Source organism: Electrophorus electricus, chromosome 13, assembly GCF_041902795.1.
Source record: "Electrophorus electricus isolate QZ-2024a chromosome 13, ASM4190279v1, whole genome shotgun sequence".
Taxonomy (NCBI): Eukaryota; Metazoa; Chordata; class Actinopteri; order Gymnotiformes; family Gymnotidae; genus Electrophorus; species Electrophorus electricus.
In genome coordinates, this window is record NC_137509.1 from 22,670,054 (window position 1) to 22,695,592 (window position 25,539).

A 25,539-nucleotide genomic window follows, 5' to 3' on the forward strand; every position below is an offset into this window, starting at 1 on the left:
TTAATAAAAAAAACTATCTGTTAGCACCTGGGAATAGCCGATGCTGTAAGTTTTTTTTGCATCACTTTCCTTTACTCTCCAACTCACATGCCTGAATGTGAAGTGCAGTGATTCATCAAAAACTATCTGTTAGTACCTTGGACTACGAGATGCTGTAAGCTTCTCTTGAATCACTTTAATTTACTGTCAAGATGACATGCTAGGATGTGAAATGCAGTGATTAATTAAAAAAACTATCTGTTAGCACCTGGGAATAGCAGATGCTGTAAGTTTTTGTTGCATCACTTTACTTTAATCTGCAACTGACAAGCTTGTATGTGAAGTGTACAGATTAAATAGAAATATTTTAGTACCAGGGAATAGCAGGTGCTGTAAGATTGTATTGCATCCCTTTAATTTAAGTTCAAGCTATCATGTTCAAATTTGAAGTGCAGTGAATAATTAACTCAAACTATCTGTTAGCACCTGGGAATAGAAGATGCTGTAAGTTTTTTTTGCATCACTTTCATTTACTCTCCAACTCACATGCCTGAATGTGAAGTGCAGTGATTCATCAAACAACTGAATTTTAGTGCCTCTGTATACCAGATGTTGTAAGCTTTTATTGCATCATTTAATTTACATTCAAGATAATATTCTAGAATGTCAAGTGCAGGGATTAATAAATAAAATTGTCATATTGGTCTTTGATCATATTTGCTATGATTAGGCAATTTGAGTAAGTGTTTAAGGCTTACGGCCACACCAGCTTGAGAACGCCCAATCTCATCTGACCTTGGAAGCTAAGTAAGTTTGGGCCTGGATAGTACTGAGGTGGGAGCCTACCTAGGAATACCAGGTGCTGTAAGATTTTCTTGCATCACTTTAATTTACTTTCAAGCTGACATGCTCAAATGTGAAGTGCAGTGATTAATAAAAAAAACTATCTGTTAGCACCTGGGAATAGCCGATGCTGTAAGTTTTTTTTGCATCACTTTCATTTACTCTCCAACTCACATGCCTGAATGTGAAGTGCAGTGATTCATCAAAAAACTGTCTGTTTGTGCCTCCGTATACCAGATGTTGTAAGCTTTTATTGCATCATTTAATTTACATTCAAGATACCATTCTAGAATGTCAAGTGCAGGGATTAATAAAAAAAAATTGTCAAATTGGTCTTTGATCATATTTGCTATGATTAGAAAATTTGAGTAAGTGTTTAAGGCTTACGGCCACACCAGCTTGCGAACGCCCAATCTCATCTGACCTTGGAAACTAAGCAAGTTTGGGCCTGGATAGTACTGAGGTGGGACCCTACCTAGAAATACCAGGTGCTGTAAGCTTTTCTTGCATCACTTTAATTTACTTTCAAGCTGACATGCTCAAATGTGAAGTGCAGTGATTAATAAAAAAAACTATCTGTTAGCACCTGGGAATAGCCGATGCTGTAAGTTTTTTTTGCATCACTTTCATTTACTCTCCAACTCACATGCCTGAATGTGAAGTGCAGTGATTCATCAAAAACTACCTGTTAGCACGTTGGACTACGAGATGCTGTAAGCTTCTCTTGAATCACTTTAATTTACTGTCAAGATGACATGCTAGGATGTGAAATGCAGTGATTAATAAAAAAAACTATCTGTTAGCACCTGGGAATAGCAGATGCTGTAAGTTTTTGTTGCATCACTTTACTTTAATCTGCAACTGACAAGCTTGTATGTGAAGTGTACAGATTAAATAGAAATATTTTAGTACCAGGGAATAGCAGGTGCTGTAAGATTGTATTGCATCCCTTTAATTTATGTTCAAGCTATCATGTTCAAATTTGAAGTGTAGTGAATAATTAACTCAAACTATCTGTTAGCACCTGGGAATAGCAGATGTTGTACGTTTTTTTTGCATCACTTTCATTTACTCTCCAAATCACATGCCTGAATGTGAAGTGCAGTGATTCATCAAAAAACTGTCTGTTAGTGCCTCCGTATACCAGATGTTGTAAGCTTTTATTGCATCATTTAATTTACATTCAAGATAACATTCTAGAATGTCAAGTGCAGGGATTAATAAAAAAAAATTGTCAGATTGGTCTTTGATCATATTTGCTATGATTAGGAAATTTGAGTAAGTGTTTAAGGCTTATGGCCACACCAGCTTGAGAACGGCCAATCTCATCTGACCTTGGAAACTAAGCAAGTTTGGGCCTGGATAGTACTGAGGTGGGACCCTACCTAGGAATACCAGGTGCTGTAAGCTTTTCTTGCATCACTTTAATTTACTTTCAAGCTGACATGCTCAAATGTGAAGTGCAGTGATTAATAAAAAAAACTATCTGTTAGCACCTGGGAATAGCCGACGCTGTACGTTTTTTTTGCATCACTTTCATTTACTCTCCAACTCACATGCCTGAATGTGAAGTGCAGTGATTCATCAAAAAACTGTCTGTTAGTGCCTCCGTATACCAGATGTTGTAAGCTTTTATTGCATCATTTAATTTACATTCAAGATAACATTCTAGAATGTCAAGTGCAGGGATTAATAAAAAAAATTGTCAGATTGGTCTTTGATCATATTTGCTATGATTAGGCAATTTGAGTAAGTGTTTAAGGCTTACGGCCACACCAGCTTGAGAACGCCCAATGTCATCTGACCTTGGAAGCTAAGCAAGTTTGGGCCTGGATAGTACTGAGGTGGGAGCCTACCTACGAATACCAGGTGCTGTAAGCTTTTCTTGCATCACTTTAATTTACTTTCAAGCTGACATGCTCAAATGTGAAGTGCAGTGATTAATAAAAAAAACTATCTGTTAGCACCTGGGAATAGCCGATGCTGTAAGTTTTTTTTGCATCACTTTCATTTACTCTCCAACTCACATGCCTGAATGTGAAGTGCAGTGATTCATCAAAAACTATCTGTTAGCACCTTGGACTATGAGATGCTGTAAGCTTCTCTTGAATCACTTTAATTTACTGTCAAGATGACATGCTAGGATGTGAAATGCAGTGATTAATTAAAAAAACTATCTGTTAGCACCTGGGAATAGCAGATGCTGTAAGTTTTTGTTGCATCACTTTACTTTAATCTGCAACTGACAAGCTTGTATGTGAAGTGTACAGATTAAATAGAAATATTTTAGTACCAGGGAATAGCAGGTGCTGTAAGATTGTATTGCATCCCTTTAATTTATGTTCAAGCTATCATGTTCAAATTTGAAGTGCAGTGAATAATTAACTCAAACTATCTGTTAGCACCTGGGAATAGCAGATGCTGTAAGTTTTTTTTGCATCACTTTCATTTACTCTCCAACTCACATGCCTGAATGTGAAGTGCAGTGATTCATCAAAAAACTGAATTTTAGTGCCTCTGTATACCAGATGTTGTAAGCTTTTATTGCATCATTTAATTTACATTCAAGATAATATTCTAGAATGTCAAGTGCAGGGATTAATAAATAAAATTGTCATATTGGTCTTTGATCATATTTGCTATGATTAGGCAATTTGAGTAAGTGTTTAAGGCTTACGGCCACACCAGCTTGAGAACGCCCAATCTCATCTGACCTTGGAAGCTAAGCAAGTTTGGGCCTGGATAGTACTGAGGTGGGAGCCTACCTAGGAATACCAGGTGCTGTAAGATTTTCTTGCATCACTTTAATTTACTTTCAAGCTGACATGCTCAAATGTGAAGTGCAGTGATTAATAAAAAAAACTATCTGTTAGCACCTGGGAATAGCCGATGCTGTAAGTTTTTTTTGCATCACTTTCATTTACTCTCCAACTCACATGCCTGAATGTGAAGTGCAGTGATTCATCAAAAACTATCTGTTAGCACCTTGGACTATGAGATGCTGTAAGCTTCTCTTGAATCACTTTAATTTACTGTCAAGATGACATGCTAGGATGTGAAATGCAGTGATTAATTAAAAAAACTATCTGTTAGCACCTGGGAATAGCAGATGCTGTACGTTTTTTTTGCATCACTTTCATTTACTCTCCAACTCACATGCCTGAATGTGAAGTGCAGTGATTCATCAAAAAACTGTCTGTTAGTGCCTCCGTATACCAGATGTTGTAAGCTTTTATTGCATCATTTAATTTACATTCAAGATAACATTCTAGAATGTCAAGTGCAGGGATTAATGAAAAAAATTGTCAGATTGGTCTTTGATCATATTTGCTATGATTAGGCAATTTGAGTAAGTGCTTAAGGCTTACGGCCACACCAGCTTGAGAACGCCCAATCTCCTCTGACCTTGGAAGCTAAGCAAGTTTGGGCCTGGATAATACTGAGGTGGGACTCTACCTAGAAATACCAGGTGCTGTAAGCTTTTCTTGCATCACTTTAATTTACTTTCAAGCTGACATGCTCAAATGTGAAGTGCAGTGATTAATAAAAAAAACTATCTGTTAGCACCTGGGAATAGCCGATGCTGTCAGGTTTTTTTGCATCACTTTCATTTACTCTCCAACTCACATGCCTGAATGTGAAGGGCAGTGATTCATCAAAAAACTGTCTGTTTGTGCCTCCGTATACCAGATCTTGTAAGCTTTTATTGCATCATTAATTTACATTCAAGATACCATTCTAGAATGTCAAGTGCAGGGATTAATAAAAAAAATTGTCAGATTGGTCTTTGATCATATTTGCTATGATTAGGAAATTTGAGTAAGTGTTTAAGGCTTATGGCCACACCAGCTTGAGAACGCCCAATCTCATCTGATCTTGGAAGCTAAGAAAGTTTGGGCCTGGATAGTACTGAGGTGGGACCCTACCTAGGAATACCAGGTGCTGTAAGCTTTTCTTGCATCACTTTAATTTACTTTCAAGCTGACATGCTCAAATGTGAAGTGCAATGATTAATAAAAAAAACTATCTGTTAGCACCTGGGAATAGCAGATGCTGTAAGTTTTTTTTGCATCACTTTCATTTACTCTCCAACTCACATGCCTGAATGTGAAGTGCAGTTATTCATCAAAAAAAATATCTGGTAGCACCATGGACTACGAGATGCTGTAAGCTTCTCTTGCATCACTTTAATTTACTGTCAAGATGACATGCTAGGATGTGAAGTGCAGTGATTAATTAAAAAAACTTAGCACCTGGGAATAGCAGATGTTGTAAGTTTTTGTTGCATCACTTTACTTTAATCTGCAACTGACAAGCTTGTATGTGAAGTGTACAGATTAAATAGAAATATTTTAGTACCAGGGAATAGCAGGTGCTGTAAGATTGTATTGCATCCCTTTAATTTATGTTCAAGCTATCATGTTCAAATTTGAAGTGTAGTGAATAATTAACTCAAACTATCTGTTAGCACCTGGGAATAGCCGATGCTGTAAGTTTTTTTTGCATCACTTTCATTTACTCTCCAACTCACATGCCTGAATGTGAAGTGCAGTGATTCATCAAAAACTACCTGTTAGCACCTTGGACTACGAGATGCTGTAAGCTTCTCTTGAATCACTTTAATTTACTGTCAAGATGACATGCTAGGATGTGAAATGCAGTGATTAATTAAAAAAACTATCTGTTAGCACCTGGGAATGGCAGATGCTGTAAGTTTTTGTTGCATCACTTTACTTTAATCTGCAACTGACAAGCTTGTATGTGAAGTGTACAGATTAAATAGAAATATTTTAGTACCAGGGAATAGCAGGTGCTGTAAGATTGTATTGCATCCCTTTAATTTATGTTCAAGCTATCATGTTCAAATTTGAAGTGTAGTGAATAATTAACTCAAACTATCTGTTAGCACCTGGGAATAGCAGATGTTGTACGTTTTTTTTTGCATCACTTTCATTTACTCTCCAACTCACATGCCTGAATGTGAAGTGCAGTGATTCATCAAAAAACTGTCTGTTAGTGCCTCCGTATACCAGATGTTGTAAGCTTTTATTGCATCATTTAAATTACATTCAAGATAACATTCTAGAATGTCAAGTGCAGGGATTAATAAAAAAAATTGTCAGATTTGTCTTTGATCATATTTGCTATGATTAGGCAATTTGAGTAAGTGTTTAAGGCTTACAGCCACACCAGCTTGAGAACGCCCAATTTCATCTGATCTTGGAAGCTGAGCAAGTTTGGGCCTGGATAGTACTGAGGTGGGACTCTACCTAGGAATACCAGGTGCTGTAAGCTTTTCTTGCATCACTTTAATTTACTTTCAAGCTGACATGCTCAAATGTGAAGTGCAGTGATTAATAAAAAAAAACTATCTGTTAGCACCTGGGAATAGCCGATGCTGTAAGTTTTTTTTGCATCACTTTCATTTACTCTCCAACTCACATGCCTGAATGTGAAGTGCAGTGATTCATCAAAAACTATCTGTTAGCACCTTGGACTACGAGATGCTGTAAGCTTCTCTTGAATCACTTTAATTTACTGTCAAGATGACATGCTAGGATGTGAAATGCAGTGATTAATTAAAAAAACTATCTGTTAGCACCTGGGAATAGCAGATGCTGTAAGTTTTTGTTGCATCACTTTACTTTAATCTGCAACTGATAAGCTTGTATGTGAAGTGTACAGATTAAATAGAAATATTTTAGTACCAGGGAATAGCAGGTGCTGTAAGATTGTATTGCATCCCTTTAATTTATGTTCAAGCTATCATGTTCAAATTTGAAGTGTAGTGAATAATTAACTCAAACTATCTGTTAGCACCTGGGAATAGCAGATGTTGTACGTTTTTTTTGCATCACTTTCATTTACTCTCCAACTCACATGCCTGAATGTGAAGTGCAGTGATTCATCAAAAAACTGTCTGTTAGTGCCTCCGTATACCAGATGTTGTAAGCTTTTATTGCATCATTTAATTTACATTCAAGATAACATTCTAGAATGTCAAGTGCAGGGATTAATAAAAAAAATTGTCAGATTTGTCTTTGATCATATTTGCTATGATTAGGCAATTTGAGTAAGTGTTTAAGGCTTACAGCCACACCAGCTTGAGAACGCCCAATTTCATCTGATCTTGGAAGCTGAGCAAGTTTGGGCCTGGATAGTACTGAGGTGGGACTCTACCTAGGAATACCAGGTGCTGTAAGCTTTTCTTGCATCACTTTAATTTACTTTCAAGCTGACATGCTCAAATGTGAAGTGCAGTGATTAATAAAAAAAAACTATCTGTTAGCACCTGGGAATAGCCGATGCTGTAAGTTTTTTTTGCATCACTTTCATTTACTCTCCAACTCACATGCCTGAATGTGAAGTGCAGTGATTCATCAAAAACTATCTGTTAGCACCTTGGACTACGAGATGCTGTAAGCTTCTCTTGAATCACTTTAATTTACTGTCAAGATGACATGCTAGGATGTGAAATGCAGTGATTAATTAAAAAAACTATCTGTTAGCACCTGGGAATAGCAGATGCTGTAAGTTTTTGTTGCATCACTTTACTTTAATCTGCAACTGATAAGCTTGTATGTGAAGTGTACAGATTAAATAGAAATATTTTAGTACCAGGGAATAGCAGGTGCTGTAAGATTGTATTGCATCCCTTTAATTTATGTTCAAGCTATCATGTTCAAATTTGAAGTGTAGTGAATAATTAACTCAAACTATCTGTTAGCACCTGGGAATAGCAGATGTTGTACGTTTTTTTTGCATCACTTTCATTTACTCTCCAACTCACATGCCTGAATGTGAAGTGCAGTGATTCATCAAAAAACTGTCTGTTAGTGCCTCCGTATACCAGATGTTGTAAGCTTTTATTGCATCATTTAATTTACATTCAAGATAACATTCTAGAATGTCAAGTGCAGGGATTAATAAAAAAAATTGTCAGATTTGTCTTTGATCATATTTGCTATGATTAGGCAATTTGAGTAAGTATTTAAGGCTTACAGCCACACCAGCTTGAGAACGCCCAATTTCATCTGATCTTGGAAGCTGAGCAAGTTTGGGCCTGGATAGTACTGAGGTGGGACTCTACCTAGGAATACCAGGTGCTGTAAGCTTTTCTTGCATCACTTTAATTTACTTTCAAGCTGACATGCTCAAATGTGAAGTGCAGTGATTAATAAAAAAAAACTATCTGTTAGCACCTGGGAATAGCCGATGCTGTAAGTTTTTTTTGCATCACTTTCATTTACTCTCCAACTCACATGCCTGAATGTGAAGTGCAGTGATTCATCAAAAACTATCTGTTAGCACCTTGGACTACGAGATGCTGTAAGCTTCTCTTGAATCACTTTAATTTACTGTCAAGATGACATGCTAGGATGTGAAATGCAGTAATTAATTAAAAAAACTATCTGTTAGCACCTGGGAATAGCAGATGCTGTAAGTTTTTGTTGCATCACTTTACTTTAATCTGCAACTGATAAGCTTGTATGTGAAGTGTACAGATTAAATAGAAATATTTTAGTACCAGGGAATAGCAGGTGCTGTAAGATTGTATTGCATCCCTTTAATTTATGTTCAAGCTATCATGTTCAAATTTGAAGTGCAGTGAATAATTAACTCAAACTATCTGTTAGCACCTGGGAATAGCAGATGCTGTACGTTTTTTTTGCATCACTTTCATTTACTCTCCAACTCACATGCCTGAATGTGAAGTGCAGTGATTAATCAAAAAACTGTCTGTTAGTGCCTCCGTATACCAGATGTTGTAAGCTTTTATTGCATCATTTAATTTACATTCAAGATAACATTCTAGAATGTCAAGTGCAGGGATTAATAAAAAAAATTGTCAGATTTGTCTTTGATCAAATTTGCTATGATTAGGCAATTTGAGTAAGTGTTTAAGGCTTACGGCCACACCAGCTTGAGAACGCCCAATCTCATCTGACCTTGGAAGCTGAGCGAGTTTGGGCCTGGATAGTACTGAGGTGGGACTCTACCTAGGAATACCAGGTGCTGTAAGCTTTTCTTGCATCACTTTAATTTACTTTCAAGCTGACATGCTCAAATGTGAAGTGCAGTGATTAATAAAAAAAAACGATCTGTTAGCACCTGGGAATAGCCGATGCTGTAAGTTTTTGTTGCATCACTTTACTTTTATCTGCAACTGACAAGCTTGTAAGTGAAGTGTACAGATTAAATAGAAATATTTTAGTACCAGGGAATAGCAGGTGCTGTAAGATTGTATTGCATCCCTTTAATTTATGTTCAAGCTATCATGTTCAAATTTGAAGTGCAGAGAATAATTAACTCAAACTATCGGTTAGCACCTGGGAATAGCAGATGCTGTACGTTTTTTTTGCATCACTTTCATTTACTCTCCAACTCACATGCCTGAATGTGAAGTGCAGTGATTCATCAAAAAACTGTCTGTTAGTGCCTCCGTATACCAGATCTTGTAAGCTTTTATTGCATCATTTAATTTACATTCAAGATAACATTCTAGAATGTCAAGTGCAGGGATTAATAAAAAAAATTGTCAGATTGGTCTTTGATCATATTTGCTATGATTAGGCAATTTGAGTAAGTGTTTAAGGCTTACGGCCACACCAGCTTGAGAGCGCCCAATCTCATCTGACCTTGGAAGCTAAGCAAGTTTGGGCCTGGATAGTACTGAGGTGGGAGCCTACCTAGGAATACCAGGTGCTGTAAGATTTTCTTGCATCACTTTAATTTACTTTCAAGCTGACATGCTCAAATGTGAAGTGCAGTGATTAATAAAAAAAACTATCTGTTAGCACCTGGGAATAGCCGATGCTGTAAGTTTTTTTTGCATCACTTTCATTTACTCTCCAACTCACATGCCTGAATGTGAAGTGCAGTGATTCATCAAAAAACTGTCTGTTTGTGCCTCCGTATACCAGATGTTGTAAGCTTTTATTGCATCATTTAATTTACATTCAAGATACCATTCTAGAATGTCAAGTGCAGGGATTAATAAAAAAAAATTGTCAGATTGGTCTTTGATCATATTTGCTATGATTAGGCAATTTGAGTAAGTGTTTAAGGCTTACGGCCACACCAGCTTGCGAATGCCCAATCTCATCTGACCTTGGAAACTAAGCAAGTTTGGGCCTGGATAGTACTGAGGTGGGACCCTACCTAGAAATACCAGGTGCTGTAAGCTTTTCTTGCATCACTTTAATTTACTTTCAAGCTGACATGCTCAAATGTGAAGTGCAGTGATTAATAAAAAAAACTATCTGTTAGCACCTGGGAATAGCCGATGCTGTAAGTTTTTTTTGCATCACTTTCATTTACTCTCCAACTCACATGCCTGAATGTGAAGTGCAGTGATTCATCAAAAACTACCTGTTAGCACGTTGGACTACGAGATGCTGTAAGCTTCTCTTGAATCACTTTAATTTACTGTCAAGATGACATGCTAGGATGTGAAATGCAGTGATTAATAAAAAAAAACTATCTGTTAGCACCTGGGAATAGCAGATGCTGTAAGTTTTTGTTGCATCACTTTACTTTAATCTGCAACTGACAAGCTTGTATGTGAAGTGTACAGATTAAATAGAAATATTTTAGTACCAGGGAATAGCAGGTGCTGTAAGATTGTATTGCATCCCTTTAATTTATGTTCAAGCTATCATGTTCAAATTTGAAGTGTAGTGAATAATTAACTCAAACTATCTGTTAGCACCTGGGAATAGCAGATGTTGTACGTTTTTTTTGCATCACTTTCATTTACTCTCCAACTCACATGCCTGAATGTGAAGTGCAGTGATTCATCAAAAAACTGTCTGTTAGTGCCTCCGTATACCAGATGTTGTAAGCTTTTATTGCATCATTTAATTTACATTCAAGATAACATTCTAGAATGTCAAGTGCAGGGATTAATAAAAAAAAATTGTCAGATTGGTCTTTGATCATATTTGCTATGATTAGGAAATTTGAGTAAGTGTTTAAGGCTTATGGCCACACCAGCTTGAGAACGGCCAATCTCATCTGACCTTGGAAACTAAGCAAGTTTGGGCCTGGATAGTACTGAGGTGGGACCCTACCTAGGAATACCAGGTGCTGTAAGCTTTTCTTGCATCACTTTAATTTACTTTCAAGCTGACATGCTCAAATGTGAAGTGCAGTGATTAATAAAAAAAATTATCTGTTAGCACCTGGGAATAGCCGATGCTGTACGTTTTTTTTGCATCACTTTCATTTACTCTCCAACTCACATGCCTGAATGTGAAGTGCAGTGATTCATCAAAAAACTGTCTGTTAGTGCCTCCGTATACCAGATGTTGTAAGCTTTTATTGCATCATTTAATTTACATTCAAGATAACATTCTAGAATGTCAAGTGCAGGGATTAATAAAAAAAATTGTCAGATTGGTCTTTGATCATATTTGCTATGATTAGGCAATTTGAGTAAGTGTTTAAGGCTTACGGCCACACCAGCTTGAGAACGCCCAATGTCATCTGATCTTGGAAGCTAAGCAAGTTTGGGCCTGGATAGTACTGAGGTGGGAGCCTACCTACGAATACCAGGTGCTGTAAGCTTTTCTTGCATCACTTTAATTTACTTTCAAGCTGACATGCTCAAATGTGAAGTGCAGTGATTAATAAAAAAAACTATCTGTTAGCACCTGGGAATAGCCGATGCTGTAAGTTTTTTTTGCATCACTTTCATTTACTCTCCAACTCACATGCCTGAATGTGAAGTGCAGTGATTCATCAAAAACTATCTGTTAGCACCTTGGACTATGAGATGCTGTAAGCTTCTCTTGAATCACTTTAATTTACTGTCAAGATGACATGCTAGGATGTGAAATGCAGTGATTAATTAAAAAAACTATCTGTTAGCACCTGGGAATAGCAGATGCTGTAAGTTTTTGTTGCATCACTTTACTTTAATCTGCAACTGACAAGCTTGTATGTGAAGTGTACAGATTAAATAGAAATATTTTAGTACCAGGGAATAGCAGGTGCTGTAAGATTGTATTGCATCCCTTTAATTTATGTTCAAGATATCATGTTCAAATTTGAAGTGCAGTGAATAATTAACTCAAACTATCGGTTAGCACCTGGGAATAGCAGATGCTGTACGTTTTTTTTGCATCACTTTCATTTACTCTCCAACTCACATGCCTGAATGTGAAGTGCAGTGATTCATCAAAAAACTGTCTGTTAGTGCCTCCGTATACCAGATGTTGTAAGCTTTTATTGCATCATTTAATTTACATTCAAGATAACATTCTAGAATGTCAAGTGCAGGGATTAATGAAAAAAATTGTCAGATTGGTCTTTGATCATATTTGCTATGATTAGGCAATTTGAGTAAGTGTTTAAGGCTCACGGCCACACCAGCTTGAGAACGCCCAATCTCATCTGACCTTGGAAGCTAAGCAAGTTTGGGCCTGGATAGTACTGAGGTGGGAGCCTACCTAGGAATACCAGGTGCTGTAAGATTTTCTTGCATCACTTTAATTTACTTTCAAGCTGACATGCTCAAATGTGAAGTGCAGTGATTAATAAAAAAAACTATCTGTTAGCACCTGGGAATAGCCGATGCTGTAAGTTTTTTTTGCATCACTTTCATTTACTCTCCAACTCACATGCCTGAATGTGAAGTGCAGTGATTCATCAAAAAACTGTCTGTTTGTGCCTCCGTATACCAGATGTTGTAAGCTTTTATTGCATCATTTAATTTACATTCAAGATACCATTCTAGAATGTCAAGTGCAGGGATTAATAAAAAAAAATTGTCAGATTGGTCTTTGATCATATTTGCTATGATTAGGAAATTTGAGTAAGTGTTTAAGGCTTACGGCCACACCAGCTTGTGAATGCCCAATCTCATCTGACCTTGGAAACTAAGCAAGTTTGGGCCTGGATAGTACAGAGGTGGGACCCTACCTAGAAATACCAGGTGCTGTAAGCTTTTCTTGCATCACTTTAATTTACTTTCAAGCTGACATGCTCAAATGTGAAGTGCAGTGATTAATAAAAAAAACTATCTGTTAGCACCTGGGAATAGCCAATGCTGTAAGTTTTTTTTGCATCACTTTCATTTACTCTCCAACTCACATGCCTGAATGTGAAGTGCAGTGATTCATCAAAAACTACCTGTTAGCACGTTGGACTACGAGATGCTGTAAGCTTCTCTTGAATCACTTTAATTTACTGTCAAGATGACATGCTAGGATGTGAAATGCAGTGATTAATAAAAAAAAACTATCTGTTAGCACCTGGGAATAGCAGATGCTGTAAGTTTTTGTTGCATCACTTTACTTTAATCTGCAACTGACAAGCTTGTATGTGAAGTGTACAGATTAAATAGAAATATTTTAGTACCAGGGAATAGCAGGTGCTGTAAGATTGTATTGCATCCCTTTAATTTATGTTCAAGCTATCATGTTCAAATTTGAAGTGTAGTGAATAATTAACTCAAACTATCTGTTAGCACCTGGGAATAGCAGATGTTGTACGTTTTTTTTGCATCACTTTCATTTACTCTCCAACTCACATGCCTGAATGTGAAGTGCAGTGATTCATCAAAAAACTGTCTGTTAGTGCCTCCGTATACCAGATGTTGTAAGCTTTTATTGCATCATTTAATTTACATTCAAGATAACATTCTAGAATGTCAAGTGCAGGGATTAATAAAAAAAATTGTCAGATTGGTCTTTGATCATATTTGCTATGATTAGGCAATTTGAGCAAGTGTTTAAGGCTTACGGCCACACCAGCTTGAGAACGCCCAATGTCATCTGATCTTGGAAGCTAAGCAAGTTTGGGCCTGGATAGTACTGAGGTGGGAGCCTACCTACGAATACCAGGTGCTGTAAGCTTTTCTTGCATCACTTTAATTTACTTTCAAGCTGACATGCTCAAATGTGAAGTGCAGTGATTAATAAAAAAAACTATCTGTTAGCACCTGGGAATAGCCGATGCTGTAAGTTTTTTTTGCATCACTTTCATTTACTCTCCAACTCACATGCCTGAATGTGAAGTGCAGTGATTCATCAAAAACTATCTGTTAGCACCTTGGACTATGAGATGCTGTAAGCTTCTCTTGAATCACTTTAATTTACTGTCAAGATGACATGCTAGGATGTGAAATGCAGTGATTAATTAAAAAAACTATCTGTTAGCACCTGGGAATAGCAGATGCTGTAAGTTTTTGTTGCATCACTTTACTTTAATCTGCAACTGACAAGCTTGTATGTGAAGTGTACAGATTAAATAGAAATATTTTAGTACCAGGGAATAGCAGGTGCTGTAAGATTGTATTGCATCCCTTTAATTTATGTTCAAGATATCATGTTCAAATTTGAAGTGCAGTGAATAATTAACTCAAACTATCGGTTAGCACCTGGGAATAGCAGATGCTGTACGTTTTTTTTGCATCACTTTCATTTACTCTCCAACTCACATGCCTGAATGTGAAGTGCAGTGATTCATCAAAAAACTGTCTGTTAGTGCCTCCGTATACCAGATGTTGTAAGCTTTTATTGCATCATTTAATTTACATTCAAGATAACATTCTAGAATGTCAAGTGCAGGGATTAATGAAAAAAATTGTCAGATTGGTCTTTGATCATATTTGCTATGATTAGGCAATTTGAGTAAGTGTTTAAGGCTTACGGCCACACCAGCTTGAGAACGCCCAATCTCCTCTGACTTTGGAAGCTAAGCAAGTTTGGGCCTGGATAATACTGAGGTGGGACTCTACCTAGAAATACCAGGTGCTGTAAGCTTTTCTTGCATCACTTTAATTTACTTTCAAGCTGACATGCTCAAATGTGAAGTGCAGTGATTAATAAAAAAAACTATCTGTTAGCACCTGGGAATAGCCGATGCTGTCAGGTTTTTTTGCATCACTTTCATTTACTCTCCAACTCACATGCCTGAATGTGAAGGGCAGTGATTCATCAAAAAACTGTCTGTTTGTGCCTCCGTATACCAGATCTTGTAAGCTTTTATTGCATCATTAATTTACATTCAAGATACCATTCTAGAATGTCAAGTGCAGGGATTAATAAAAAAAATTGTCAGATTGGTCTTTGATCATATTTGCTATGATTAGGAAATTTGAGTAAGTGTTTAAGGCTTACGGCCACACCAGCTTGAGAACGCCCAATCTCATCTGATCTTGGAAGCTAAGAAAGTTTGGGCCTGGATAGTACTGAGGTGGGACCCTACCTAGGAATACCAGGTGCTGTAAGCTTTTCTTGCATCACTTTAATTTACTTTCAAGCTGACATGCTCAAATGTGAAGTGCAATGATTAATAAAAAAAACTATCTGTTAGCACCTGGGAATAGCAGATGCTGTAAGTTTTTTTTGCATCACTTTCATTTACTCTCCAACTCACATGCCTGAATGTGAAGTGCAGTTATTCATCAAAAAAAATATCTGGTAGCACCATGGACTACGAGATGCTGTAAGCTTCTCTTGCATCACTTTAATTTACTGTCAAGATGACATGCTAGGATGTGAAGTGCAGTGATTAATTAAAAAAACTATCTGTTAGCACCTGGGAATAGCAGATGTTGTAAGTTTTTGTTGCATCACTTTAATTTAATCTGCAACTGACAAGCTTGTATGTGAAGTGTACAGATTAAATAGAAATCTTTTAGTACCAGGGAATAGCAGGTGCTGTAAGATTGTATTGCACCCCTTTAATTTATGTTCAAGCTATCATGTTCAAATTTGAAGTGCAGTGAATAATTAACTCAAACTATCTGTTAGCACCTGGGAATAGCAGATGCTGTAAGTTTTTTTTGCATCACTTTCATTTACTCTCCAACTCACATGCCTGAATGTGAAGTGCAGTGATTCATCAAAAAACTGTCTGTTAGTGCCTCCGTATACCAGATGTTGTAAGCTTTTATTGCATCATTTAATTTACATTCAAGATACCATTCTAGAATGTCAAGTGCAGGGATTAATAAAAAAAATTGTCAGATTGGTCTTTGATCATATTTGCTATGATTAGGCAATTTGAGTAAGTGCTTAAGGCTTACGGCCACACCAGCTTGCGAACGCCCAATCTCATCTGATCTTGGAAGCTAAGAAAGTTTGGGCCTGGATAGTACTGAGGTGGGACCCTACCTAGGAATACCAGGTGCTGTAAGCTTTTCTTGCATCACTTTAATTTACTTTCAAGCTGACATGCTCAAATGTGAAGTGCAATGATTAATAAAAAAAACTATCTGTTAGCACCTGGGAATAGCAGATGCTGTAAGTTTTTTTTGCATCACTTTCATTTACTCTCCAACTCACATGCCTGAATGTGAAGTGCAGTTATTCATCAAAAAAAATATCTGGTAGCACCATGGACTACGAGATGCTGTAAGCTTCTCTTGCATCACTTTAATTTACTGTCAAGATGACATGCTAGGATGTGAAGTGCAGTGATTAATTAAAAAAACTATCTGTTAGCACCTGGGAATAGCAGATGTTGTAAGTTTTTGTTGCATCACTTTAATTTAATCTGCAACTGACAAGCTTGTATGTGAAGTGTACAGATTAAATAGAAATCTTTTAGTACCAGGGAATAGCAGGTGCTGTAAGATTGTATTGCACCCCTTTAATTTATGTTCAAGCTATCATGTTCAAATTTGAAGTGCAGTGAATAATTAACTCAAACTATCTGTTAGCACCTGGGAATAGCAGATGCTGTAAGTTTTTTTTGCATCACTTTCATTTACTCTCCAACTCACATGCCTGAATGTGAAGTGCAGTGATTCATCAAAAAACTGTCTGTTAGTGCCTCCGTATACCAGATGTTGTAAGCTTTTATTGCATCATTTAATTTACATTCAAGATACCATTCTAGAATGTCAAGTGCAGGGATTAATAAAAAAAATTGTCAGATTGGTCTTTGATCATATTTGCTATGATTAGGCAATTTGAGTAAGTGCTTAAGGCTTACGGCCACACCAGCTTGCGAACGCCCAATCTCATCTGACCTTGGAAACTAAGCAAGTTTGGGCCTGGATAGTACTGAGGTGGGACCCTACCTAGGAATACCAGGTGCTGTAAGCTTTTCTTGCATCACTTTAATTTACTTTCAAGCTGACATGCTCAAATGTGAAGTGCAGTGATTAATAAAAAAAACTATCTGTTAGCACCTGGGAATAGCCGATGCTGTAAGTTTTTTTTGCATCACTTTCATTTACTCTCCAACTCACATGCCTGAATGTGAAGTGCAGTGATTCATCAAAAACTATCTGTTAGCACCTTGGACTATGAGATGCTGTAAGCTTCTCTTGAATCACTTTAATTTACTGTCAAGATGACATGCTAGGATGTGAAATGCAGTGATTAATTAAAAAAACTATCTGTTAGCACCTGGGAATAGCAGATGCTGTAAGTTTTTGTTGCATCACTTTACTTTAATCTGCAACTGACAAGCTTGTATGTGAAGTGTACAGATTAAATAGAAATATTTTAGTACCAGGGAATAGCAGGTGCTGTAAGATTGTATTGCATCCCTTTAATTTATGTTCAAGATATCATGTTCAAATTTGAAGTGCAGTGAATAATTAACTCAAACTATCGGTTAGCACCTGGGAATAGCAGATGCTGTACGTTTTTTTTGCATCACTTTCATTTACTCTCCAACTCACATGCCTGAATGTGAAGTGCAGTGATTCATCAAAAAACTGTCTGTTAGTGCCTCCGTATACCAGATGTTGTAAGCTTTTATTGCATCATTTAATTTACATTCAAGATAACATTCTAGAATATCAAGTGCAGGGATTAATGAAAAAAATTGTCAGATTGGTCTTTGATCATATTTGCTATGATTAGGCAATTTGAGTAAGTGTTTAAGGCTTACGGCCACACCAGCTTGAGAACGCCCAATCTCATCTGATCTTGGAAGCTAAGAAAGTTTGGGCCTGGATAGTACTGAGGTGGGACCCTACCTAGGAATACCAGGTGCTGTAAGCTTTTCTTGCATCACTTTAATTTACTTTCAAGCTGACATGCTCAAATGTGAAGTGCAATGATTAATAAAAAAAACTATCTGTTAGCACCTGGGAATAGCAGATGCTGTAAGTTTTTTTTGCATCACTTTCATTTACTCTCCAACTCACATGCCTGAATGTGAAGTGCAGTTATTCATCAAAAAAAATATCTGGTAGCACCATGGACTACGAGATGCTGTAAGCTTCTCTTGCATCACTTTAATTTACTGTCAAGATGACATGCTAGGATGTGAAGTGCAGTGATTAATTAAAAAAACTATCTGTTAACACCTGGGAATAGCAGATGTTGTAAGTTTTTGTTGCATCACTTTAATTTAATCTGCAACTGACAAGCTTGTATGTGAAGTGTACAGATTAAATAGAAATCCTTTAGTACCAGGGAATAGCAGGTGCTGTAAGATTGTATTGCACCCCTTTAATTTATGTTCAAGCTATCATGTTCAAATTTGAAGTGCAGTGAATAATTAACTCAAACTATCTGTTAGCACCTGGGAATAGCAGATGCTGTAAGTTTTTTTTGCATCACTTTCATTTACTCTCCAACTCACATGCCTGAATGTGAAGTGCAGTGATTCATCAAAAAACTGTCTGTTAGTGCCTCCGTATACCAGATGTTGTAAGCTTTTATTGCATCATTTAATTTACATTCAAGATACCATTCTAGAATGTCAAGTGCAGGGATTAATAAAAAAAATTGTCAGATTGGTCTTTGATCATATTTGCTATGATTAGGCAATTTGAGTAAGTGCTTAAGGCTTACGGCCACACCGGCTTGCGAACGCCCAATCTCATCTGACCTTGGAAACTAAGCAAGTTTGGGCCTGGATAGTACTGAGGTGGGACCCTACCTAGGAATACCAGGTGCTGTAAGCTTTTCTTGCATCACTTTAATTTACTTTCAAGCTGACATGCTCAAATGTGAAGTGCAGTGATTAATAAAAAAAACTATCTGTTAGCACCTGGGAATAGCCGATGCTGTAAGTTTTTTTTGCATCACTTTCATTTACTCTCCAACTCACATGCCTGAATGTGAAGTGCAGTGATTCATCAAAAACTATCTGTTAGCACCTTGGACTACGAGATGCTGTAAGCTTCTCTTGAATCACTTTAATTTACTGTCAAGATGACATGCTAGGATGTGAAATGCAGTGATTAATTAAAAAAACTATCTGTTAGCACCTGGGAATAGCAGATGCTGTAAGTTTTTGTTGCATCACTTTACTTTAATCTGCAACTGACAAGCTTTTATGTGAAGTGTACAGATTAAATAGAAATATTTTAGTACCAGGGAATAGCAGGTGCTCTAAGATTGTATTGCATCCCTTTAATTTATGTTCAAGCTATCATGTTCAAATTTGAAGTGCAGTGAATAATTAACTCAAACTATCTGTTAGCACCTGGGAATAGCAGATGCTGTACGTTTTTTTTGCATCACTTTCATTTACTCTCCAACTCACATGCCTGAATGTGAAGTGCAGTGATTCATCAAAAAACTGTCTGTTAGTGCCTCCGTATAGCAGATGTTGTAAGCTTTTATTGCATCATTTAAATTACATTCAAGATAACATTCTAGAATGTCAAGTGCAGGGATTAATGAAAAAAATTGTCAGATTGGTCTTTGATCATATTTGCTATGATTAGGCAATTTGAGTAAGTGTTTAAGGCTTACGGCCACACCAGCTTGAGAACGCCCAATCTCATCTGATCTTGGAAGCTAAGAAAGTTTGGGCCTGGATAGTACTGAGGTGGGACCCTACCTAGGAATACCAGGTGCTGTAAGCTTTTCTTGCATCACTTTAATTTACTTTCAAGCTGACATGCTCAAATGTGAAGTGCAATGATTAATAAAAAAAACTATCTGTTAGCACCTGGGAATAGCAGATGCTGTAAGTTTTTTTTGCATCACTTTCATTTACTCTCCAACTCACATGCCTGAATGTGAAGTGCAGTTATTCATCAAAAAAAATATCTGGTAGCACCATGGACTACGAGATGCTGTAAGCTTCTCTTGCATCACTTTAATTTACTGTCAAGATGACATGCTAGGATGTGAAGTGCAGTGATTAATTAAAAAAACTATCTGTTAACACCTGGGAATAGCAGATGTTGTAAGTTTTTGTTGCATCACTTTAATTTAATCTGCAACTGACAAGCTTGTATGTGAAGTGTACAGATTAAATAGAAATCCTTTAGTACCAGGGAATAGCAGGTGCTGTAAGATTGTATTGCACCCCTTTAATTTATGTTCAAGCTATCATGTTCAAATTTGAAGTGCAGTGAATAATTAACTCAAACTATCTGTTAGCACCTGGGAATAGCAGATGCTGTAAGTTTTTTTTGCATCACTTTCATTTACTCTCCAACTCACATGCCTGAATGTGAAGTGCAGTGATTCATCAAAAAACTGTCTGTTAGTGCCTCCGTATACCAGATGTTGTAAGCTTTTATTGCATCATTTAATTTACATTCAAGATACCATTCTAGAATGTCAAGTGCAGGGATTAATAAAAAAAATTGTCAGATTGGTCTTTGATCATATTTGCTATGATTAGGCAATTTGAGTAAGTGCTTAAGGCTTACGGCCACACCGGCTTGCGAACGCCCAATCTCATCTGACCTTGGAAACTAAGCAAGTTTGGGCCTGGATAGTACTGAGGTGGGACCCTACCTAGGAATACCAGGTGCTGTAAGCTTTTCTTGCATCACTTTAATTTACTTTCAAGCTGACATGCTCAAATGTGAAGTGCAGTGATTAATAAAAAAAACTATCTGTTAGCACCTGGGAATAGCCGATGCTGTAAGTTTTTTTTGCATCACTTTCATTTACTCTCCAACTCACATGCCTGAATGTGAAGTGCAGTGATTCATCAAAAACTATCTGTTAGCACCTTGGACTACGAGATGCTGTAAGCTTCTCTTGAATCAATTTAATTTACTGTCAAGATGACATGCTAGGATGTGAAATGCAGTGATTAATTAAAAAAACTATCTGTTAGCACCTGGGAATAGCAGATGCTGTAAGTTTTTGTTGCATCACTTTACTTTAATCTGCAACTGACAAGCTTTTATGTGAAGTGTACAGATTAAATAGAAATATTTTAGTACCAGGGAATAGCAGGTGCTGTAAGATTGTATTGCATCCCTTTAATTTATGTTCAAGCTATCATGTTCAAATTTGAAGTGCAGTGAATAATTAACTCAAACTATCTGTTAGCACCTGGGAATAGCAGATGCTGTACGTTTTTTTTGCATCACTTTCATTTACTCTCCAACTCACATGCCTGAATGTGAAGTGCAGTGATTCATCAAAAAACTGTCTGTTAGTGCCTCCGTATAGCAGATGTTGTAAGCTTTTATTGCATCATTTAAATTACATTCAAGATAACATTCTAGAATGTCAAGTGCAGGGATTAATAAAAAAAATTGTCAGATTGGTCTTTGATCATATTTGCTATGATTAGGAAATTTGAGTAAGTGTTTAAGGCTTACGGCCACACCAGCTTGAGAACGCCCAATCTCATCTGACCTTGGAAGCTAAGCAAGTTTGGGCCTGGATAGTACTGAGGTGGGACCCTACCTAGGAATACCGGGTGCTGTAAGCTTTTCTTGCATCACTTTAATTTACTTTCAAGCTGACATGCTCAAATGTGAAGTGCAGTGATTAATAAAAAAAAACTATCTGTTAGCACCTGGGAATAGCCGATGCTGTAAGTTTTTTTTGCATCACTTTCATTTACTCTCCAACTCACATGCCTGAATGTGAAGTGCAGTGATTCCTCAAAAACTATCTGTTAGCACCTTGGACTACGAGATGCTGTAAGCTTCTCTTGAATCACTTTAATTTACTGTCAAGATGACATGCTAGGATGTGAAATGCAGTGATTAATTAAAAAAACTATCTGTTAGCACCTGGGAATAGCAGATGCTGTAAGTTTTTGTTGCATCACTTTACTTTAATCTGCAACTGACAAGCTTGTATGTGAAGTGTACAGATTAAATAGAAATATTTTAGTACCAGGGAATAGCAGGTGCTGTAAGATTGTATTGCATCCCTTTAATTTATGTTCAAGCTATCATGTTCAAATTTGAAGTGCAGTGAATAATTAACTCAAACTATCTGTTAGCACCTGGGAATAGCAGATGCTGTACTTTTTTTTGCATCACTTTCATTTACTCTCCAACTCACATGCCTGAATGTGAATTACAGTGATTCATCAAAAAACTGTCTGTTAGTGCCTCCGTATACCAGATGTTGTAAGCTTTTATTGCATCATTTAATTTACATTCAAGATAACATTCTAGAATGTCAAGTGCAGGGATTAATAAAAAAAATTGTCAGATTGGTCTTTGATCATATTTGCTATGATTAGGCAATTTGAGCAAGTGTTTAAGGCTTACGGCCACACCAGCTTGAGAACGCCCAATCTCATCTGACCTTGTAAGCTAAGCAAGTTTGGGCCTGGATAGTACTGAGGTGGGACTCTACTTAGGAATACCAGGTGCTGTAAGCTTTTCTTGCATCACTTTAATTTACTTTCAAGCTGACATGCTCAAATGTGAAGTGCAGTGATTAATAAAAAAAACTATCTGTTAGCACCTGGGAATAGCAGATGCTGTAAGTTTTTTTTGCATCACTTTCATTTACTCTCCAACTCACATGCCTGAATGTGAAGTGCAGTGATTCATCAAAAAACTGTCTGTTAGTGCCTCCGTATACCAGATGTTGTAAGCTTTTATTGCATCATTTAATTTACATTCAAGATAACATTCTAGAATGTCAAGTGCAGCGATTAATTAAAAAAATTGTCAGATTGGTCTTTGATCATATTTGCTATGATTAGGCAATTTGAGTAAGTGTTTAAGGCTTACGGCATACCAGCTTGAGAACGCCCAATCTCATCTGACCTTGTAAGCTAAGCAAGTTTGGGCCTGGATAGTACTGAGGTGGGACTCTACCTAGGAATACCAGGTGCTGTAAGCTTTTCTTGCATCACTTTAATTTACTTTCAAGCTGACATGCTCAAATGTGAAGTGCAGTGATTAATAAAAAAAACTATCTGTTAGCACCTGGGAATAGCAGATGCTGTAAGTTTTTTTTGCATCACTTTCATTTACTCTCCAACTCACATGCCTGAATGTGAAGTGCAGTGATTCATCAAAAACTATCTGTTAGCACCTTGGACTACGAGATGCTGTAAGCTTCTCTTGAATCACTTTAATTTACTGTCAAGATGACATGCTAGGATGTGAAATGCAGTGATTAATTAAAAAAACTATCTGTTAGCACCTGGGAATAGCAGATGCTGTAAGTTTTTGTTGCATCACTTTACTTTAATCTGCAACTGACAAGCTTGTATGTGAAGTGTACAGATTAAATAGAAATATTTTAGTACCAGGGAATAGCAGGTGCTGTAAGATTGTATTGCATCCCTTTAATTTATGTTCAAGCTATCATGTTCAAATTTGAAGTGCAGTGAATAATTAACTCAAACTATCTGTTAGCACCTGGGAATAGCAGATGCTGTACGTTTTTTTTGCATCACTTTCATTTACTCTCCAACTCACATGCCTGAATGTGAAGTGCAGTGATTCATCAAAAAACTGTCTGTTAGTGCCTCCGTATACCAGATGTTGTAAGCTTTTATTGCATCATTTAATTTACATTCAAGATAACATTCTAGAATGTCAAGTGCAGCGATTAATTAAAAAAATTGTCAGATTGGTCTTTGATCATATTTGCTATGATTAGGCAATTTGAGTAAGTGTTTAAGGCTTACGGCCACACCAGCTTGAGAACGCCCAATCTCATCTGACCTTGTAAGCTAAGCAAGTTTGGGCCTGGATAGTACTGAGGTGGGACTCTACCTAGGAATACCAGGTGCTGTAAGCTTTTCTTGCATCACTTTAATTTACTTTCAAGCTGACATGCTCAAATGTGAAGTGCAGTGATTAATAAAAAAAACTATCTGTTAGCACCTGGGAATAGCAGATGCTGTAAGTTTTTTTTGCATCACTTTCATTTACTCTCCAACTCACATGCCTGAATGTGAAGTGCAGTGATTCATCAAAAACTATCTGTTAGCACCTTGGACTACGAGATGCTGTAAGCTTCTCTTGAATCACTTTAATTTACTGTCAAGATGACATGCTAGGATGTGAAATGCAGTGATTAATTAAAAAAACTATCTGTTAGCACCTGGGAATAGCAGATTCTGTAAGTTTTTGTTGCATCACTTTACTTTAATCTGCAACTGACAAGCTTGTATGTGAAGTGTACAGATTAAATAGAAATATTTTAGTACCAGGGAATAGCAGGTGCTGTAAGATTGTATTGCATCCCTTTAATTTATGTTCAAGCTATCATGTTCAAATTTGAAGTGCAGTGAATAATTAACTCAAACTATCTGTTAGCACCTGGGAATAGCAGATGCTGTACGTTTTTTTTGCATCACTTTCATTTACTCTCCAACTCACATGCCTGAATGTGAAGTGCAGTGATTCATCAAAAAACTGTCTGTTAGTGCCTCCGTATACCAGATGTTGTAAGCTTTTATTGCATCATTTAATTTACATTCAAGATAACATTCTAGAATGTCAAGTGCAGCGATTAATTAAAAAAATTGTCAGATTGGTCTTTGATCATATTTGCTATGATTAGGCAATTTGAGTAAGTGTTTAAGGCTTACGGCCACACCAGCTTGAGAACGCCCAATCTCATCTGACCTTGTAAGCTAAGCAAGTTTGGGCCTGGATAGTACTGAGGTGGGACTCTACCTAGGAATACCAGGTGCTGTAAGCTTTTCTTGCATCACTTTAATTTACTTTCAAGCTGACATGCTCAAATGTGAAGTGCAGTGATTAATAAAAAAAACTATCTGTTAGCACCTGGGAATAGCAGATGCTGTAAGTTTTTTTTGCATCACTTTCATTTACTCTCCAACTCACATGCCTGAATGTGAAGTGCAGTGATTCATCAAAAACTATCTGTTAGCACCTTGGACTACGAGATGCTGTAAGCTTCTCTTGAATCACTTTAATTTACTGTCAAGATGACATGCTAGGATGTGAAATGCAGTGATTAATTAAAAAAACTATCTATTAGCACCTGGGAATAGCAGATGCTGTAAGTTTTTGTTGCATCACTTTACTTTAATCTGCAACTGACAAGCTTGTATGTGAAGTGTACAGATTAAATAGAAATATTTTAGTACCAGGGAATAGCAGGTGCTGTAAGATTGTATTGCATCCCTTTAATTTATGTTCAAGCTATCATGTTCAAATTTGAAGTGCAGTGAATAATTAACTCAAACTATCTGTTAGCACCTGGGAATAGCAGATGCTGTACGTTTTTTTTGCATCACTTTCATTTACTCTCCAACTCACATGCCTGAATGTGAAGTGCAGTGATTCATCAAAAAACTGTCTGTTAGTGCCTCCGTATACCAGATGTTGTAAGCTTTTATTGCATCATTTAATTTACATTCAAGATAACATTCTAGAATGTCAAGTGCAGCGATTAATTAAAAAAATTGTCAGATTGGTCTTTGATCATATTTGCTATGATTAGGCAATTTGAGTAAGTGTTTAAGGCTTACGGCCACACCAGCTTGAGAACGCCCAATCTCATCTGACCTTGTAAGCTAAGCAAGTTTGGGCCTGGATAGTACTGAGGTGGGACTCTACCTAGGAATACCAGGTGCTGTAAGCTT

The 25,539-nt window shown here is 36.9% G+C and overlaps 1 non-coding gene and 31 pseudogenes across 1 annotated transcript; all 32 read left to right on the forward strand.

Annotated features, from left to right (window-relative positions):
* The first annotated feature begins 731 nt into the window (after nt 1–731).
* On the forward strand, nt 732–850 carry LOC145648298 (5S ribosomal RNA; annotated as a pseudogene).
* Nucleotides 851–1,203: 353 nt separating this feature from the next.
* On the forward strand, nt 1,204–1,322 carry LOC145650570 (5S ribosomal RNA; annotated as a pseudogene).
* Nucleotides 1,323–2,113: 791 nt separating this feature from the next.
* LOC145650730 (5S ribosomal RNA) lies at nt 2,114–2,232 on the forward strand (annotated as a pseudogene).
* A 352-nt stretch (nt 2,233–2,584) lies between these two features.
* On the forward strand, nt 2,585–2,703 carry LOC145649779 (5S ribosomal RNA; annotated as a pseudogene).
* Nucleotides 2,704–3,493: 790 nt separating this feature from the next.
* Nucleotides 3,494–3,612, forward strand: LOC145646922 (5S ribosomal RNA; annotated as a pseudogene).
* Nucleotides 3,613–4,184: 572 nt separating this feature from the next.
* LOC145650838 (5S ribosomal RNA) lies at nt 4,185–4,303 on the forward strand (annotated as a pseudogene).
* A 351-nt stretch (nt 4,304–4,654) lies between these two features.
* LOC145648759 (5S ribosomal RNA) lies at nt 4,655–4,773 on the forward strand (annotated as a pseudogene).
* Nucleotides 4,774–5,998: 1,225 nt separating this feature from the next.
* On the forward strand, nt 5,999–6,117 carry LOC145649589 (5S ribosomal RNA; annotated as a pseudogene).
* A 791-nt stretch (nt 6,118–6,908) lies between these two features.
* On the forward strand, nt 6,909–7,027 carry LOC145649590 (5S ribosomal RNA; annotated as a pseudogene).
* Nucleotides 7,028–7,818: 791 nt separating this feature from the next.
* Nucleotides 7,819–7,937, forward strand: LOC145649591 (5S ribosomal RNA; annotated as a pseudogene).
* Nucleotides 7,938–8,728: 791 nt separating this feature from the next.
* Nucleotides 8,729–8,847, forward strand: LOC145649205 (5S ribosomal RNA; annotated as a pseudogene).
* Nucleotides 8,848–9,418: 571 nt separating this feature from the next.
* Nucleotides 9,419–9,537, forward strand: LOC145643765 (5S ribosomal RNA). Its single transcript, XR_014116075.1, has one exon. It is a non-coding gene; the product is annotated as a 5S ribosomal RNA (ribosomal RNA).
* Nucleotides 9,538–9,890: 353 nt separating this feature from the next.
* On the forward strand, nt 9,891–10,009 carry LOC145649787 (5S ribosomal RNA; annotated as a pseudogene).
* Nucleotides 10,010–10,801: 792 nt separating this feature from the next.
* Nucleotides 10,802–10,920, forward strand: LOC145650731 (5S ribosomal RNA; annotated as a pseudogene).
* Nucleotides 10,921–11,272: 352 nt separating this feature from the next.
* LOC145649266 (5S ribosomal RNA) lies at nt 11,273–11,391 on the forward strand (annotated as a pseudogene).
* A 790-nt stretch (nt 11,392–12,181) lies between these two features.
* On the forward strand, nt 12,182–12,300 carry LOC145648757 (5S ribosomal RNA; annotated as a pseudogene).
* Nucleotides 12,301–12,653: 353 nt separating this feature from the next.
* LOC145650734 (5S ribosomal RNA) lies at nt 12,654–12,772 on the forward strand (annotated as a pseudogene).
* Nucleotides 12,773–13,563: 791 nt separating this feature from the next.
* Nucleotides 13,564–13,682, forward strand: LOC145649267 (5S ribosomal RNA; annotated as a pseudogene).
* Nucleotides 13,683–14,472: 790 nt separating this feature from the next.
* On the forward strand, nt 14,473–14,591 carry LOC145644347 (5S ribosomal RNA; annotated as a pseudogene).
* A 351-nt stretch (nt 14,592–14,942) lies between these two features.
* LOC145647958 (5S ribosomal RNA) lies at nt 14,943–15,061 on the forward strand (annotated as a pseudogene).
* A 792-nt stretch (nt 15,062–15,853) lies between these two features.
* Nucleotides 15,854–15,972, forward strand: LOC145648754 (5S ribosomal RNA; annotated as a pseudogene).
* Nucleotides 15,973–16,764: 792 nt separating this feature from the next.
* LOC145649387 (5S ribosomal RNA) lies at nt 16,765–16,883 on the forward strand (annotated as a pseudogene).
* Nucleotides 16,884–17,673: 790 nt separating this feature from the next.
* LOC145647959 (5S ribosomal RNA) lies at nt 17,674–17,792 on the forward strand (annotated as a pseudogene).
* A 792-nt stretch (nt 17,793–18,584) lies between these two features.
* On the forward strand, nt 18,585–18,703 carry LOC145649568 (5S ribosomal RNA; annotated as a pseudogene).
* Nucleotides 18,704–19,493: 790 nt separating this feature from the next.
* LOC145647961 (5S ribosomal RNA) lies at nt 19,494–19,612 on the forward strand (annotated as a pseudogene).
* A 792-nt stretch (nt 19,613–20,404) lies between these two features.
* On the forward strand, nt 20,405–20,523 carry LOC145649569 (5S ribosomal RNA; annotated as a pseudogene).
* Nucleotides 20,524–21,313: 790 nt separating this feature from the next.
* LOC145646993 (5S ribosomal RNA) lies at nt 21,314–21,432 on the forward strand (annotated as a pseudogene).
* Nucleotides 21,433–22,222: 790 nt separating this feature from the next.
* LOC145648974 (5S ribosomal RNA) lies at nt 22,223–22,341 on the forward strand (annotated as a pseudogene).
* A 352-nt stretch (nt 22,342–22,693) lies between these two features.
* Nucleotides 22,694–22,811, forward strand: LOC145650597 (5S ribosomal RNA; annotated as a pseudogene).
* Nucleotides 22,812–23,601: 790 nt separating this feature from the next.
* On the forward strand, nt 23,602–23,720 carry LOC145648498 (5S ribosomal RNA; annotated as a pseudogene).
* Nucleotides 23,721–24,510: 790 nt separating this feature from the next.
* On the forward strand, nt 24,511–24,629 carry LOC145648499 (5S ribosomal RNA; annotated as a pseudogene).
* Nucleotides 24,630–25,419: 790 nt separating this feature from the next.
* LOC145648500 (5S ribosomal RNA) lies at nt 25,420–25,538 on the forward strand (annotated as a pseudogene).
* The last annotated feature ends 1 nt before the right edge of the window (nt 25,539 follows it).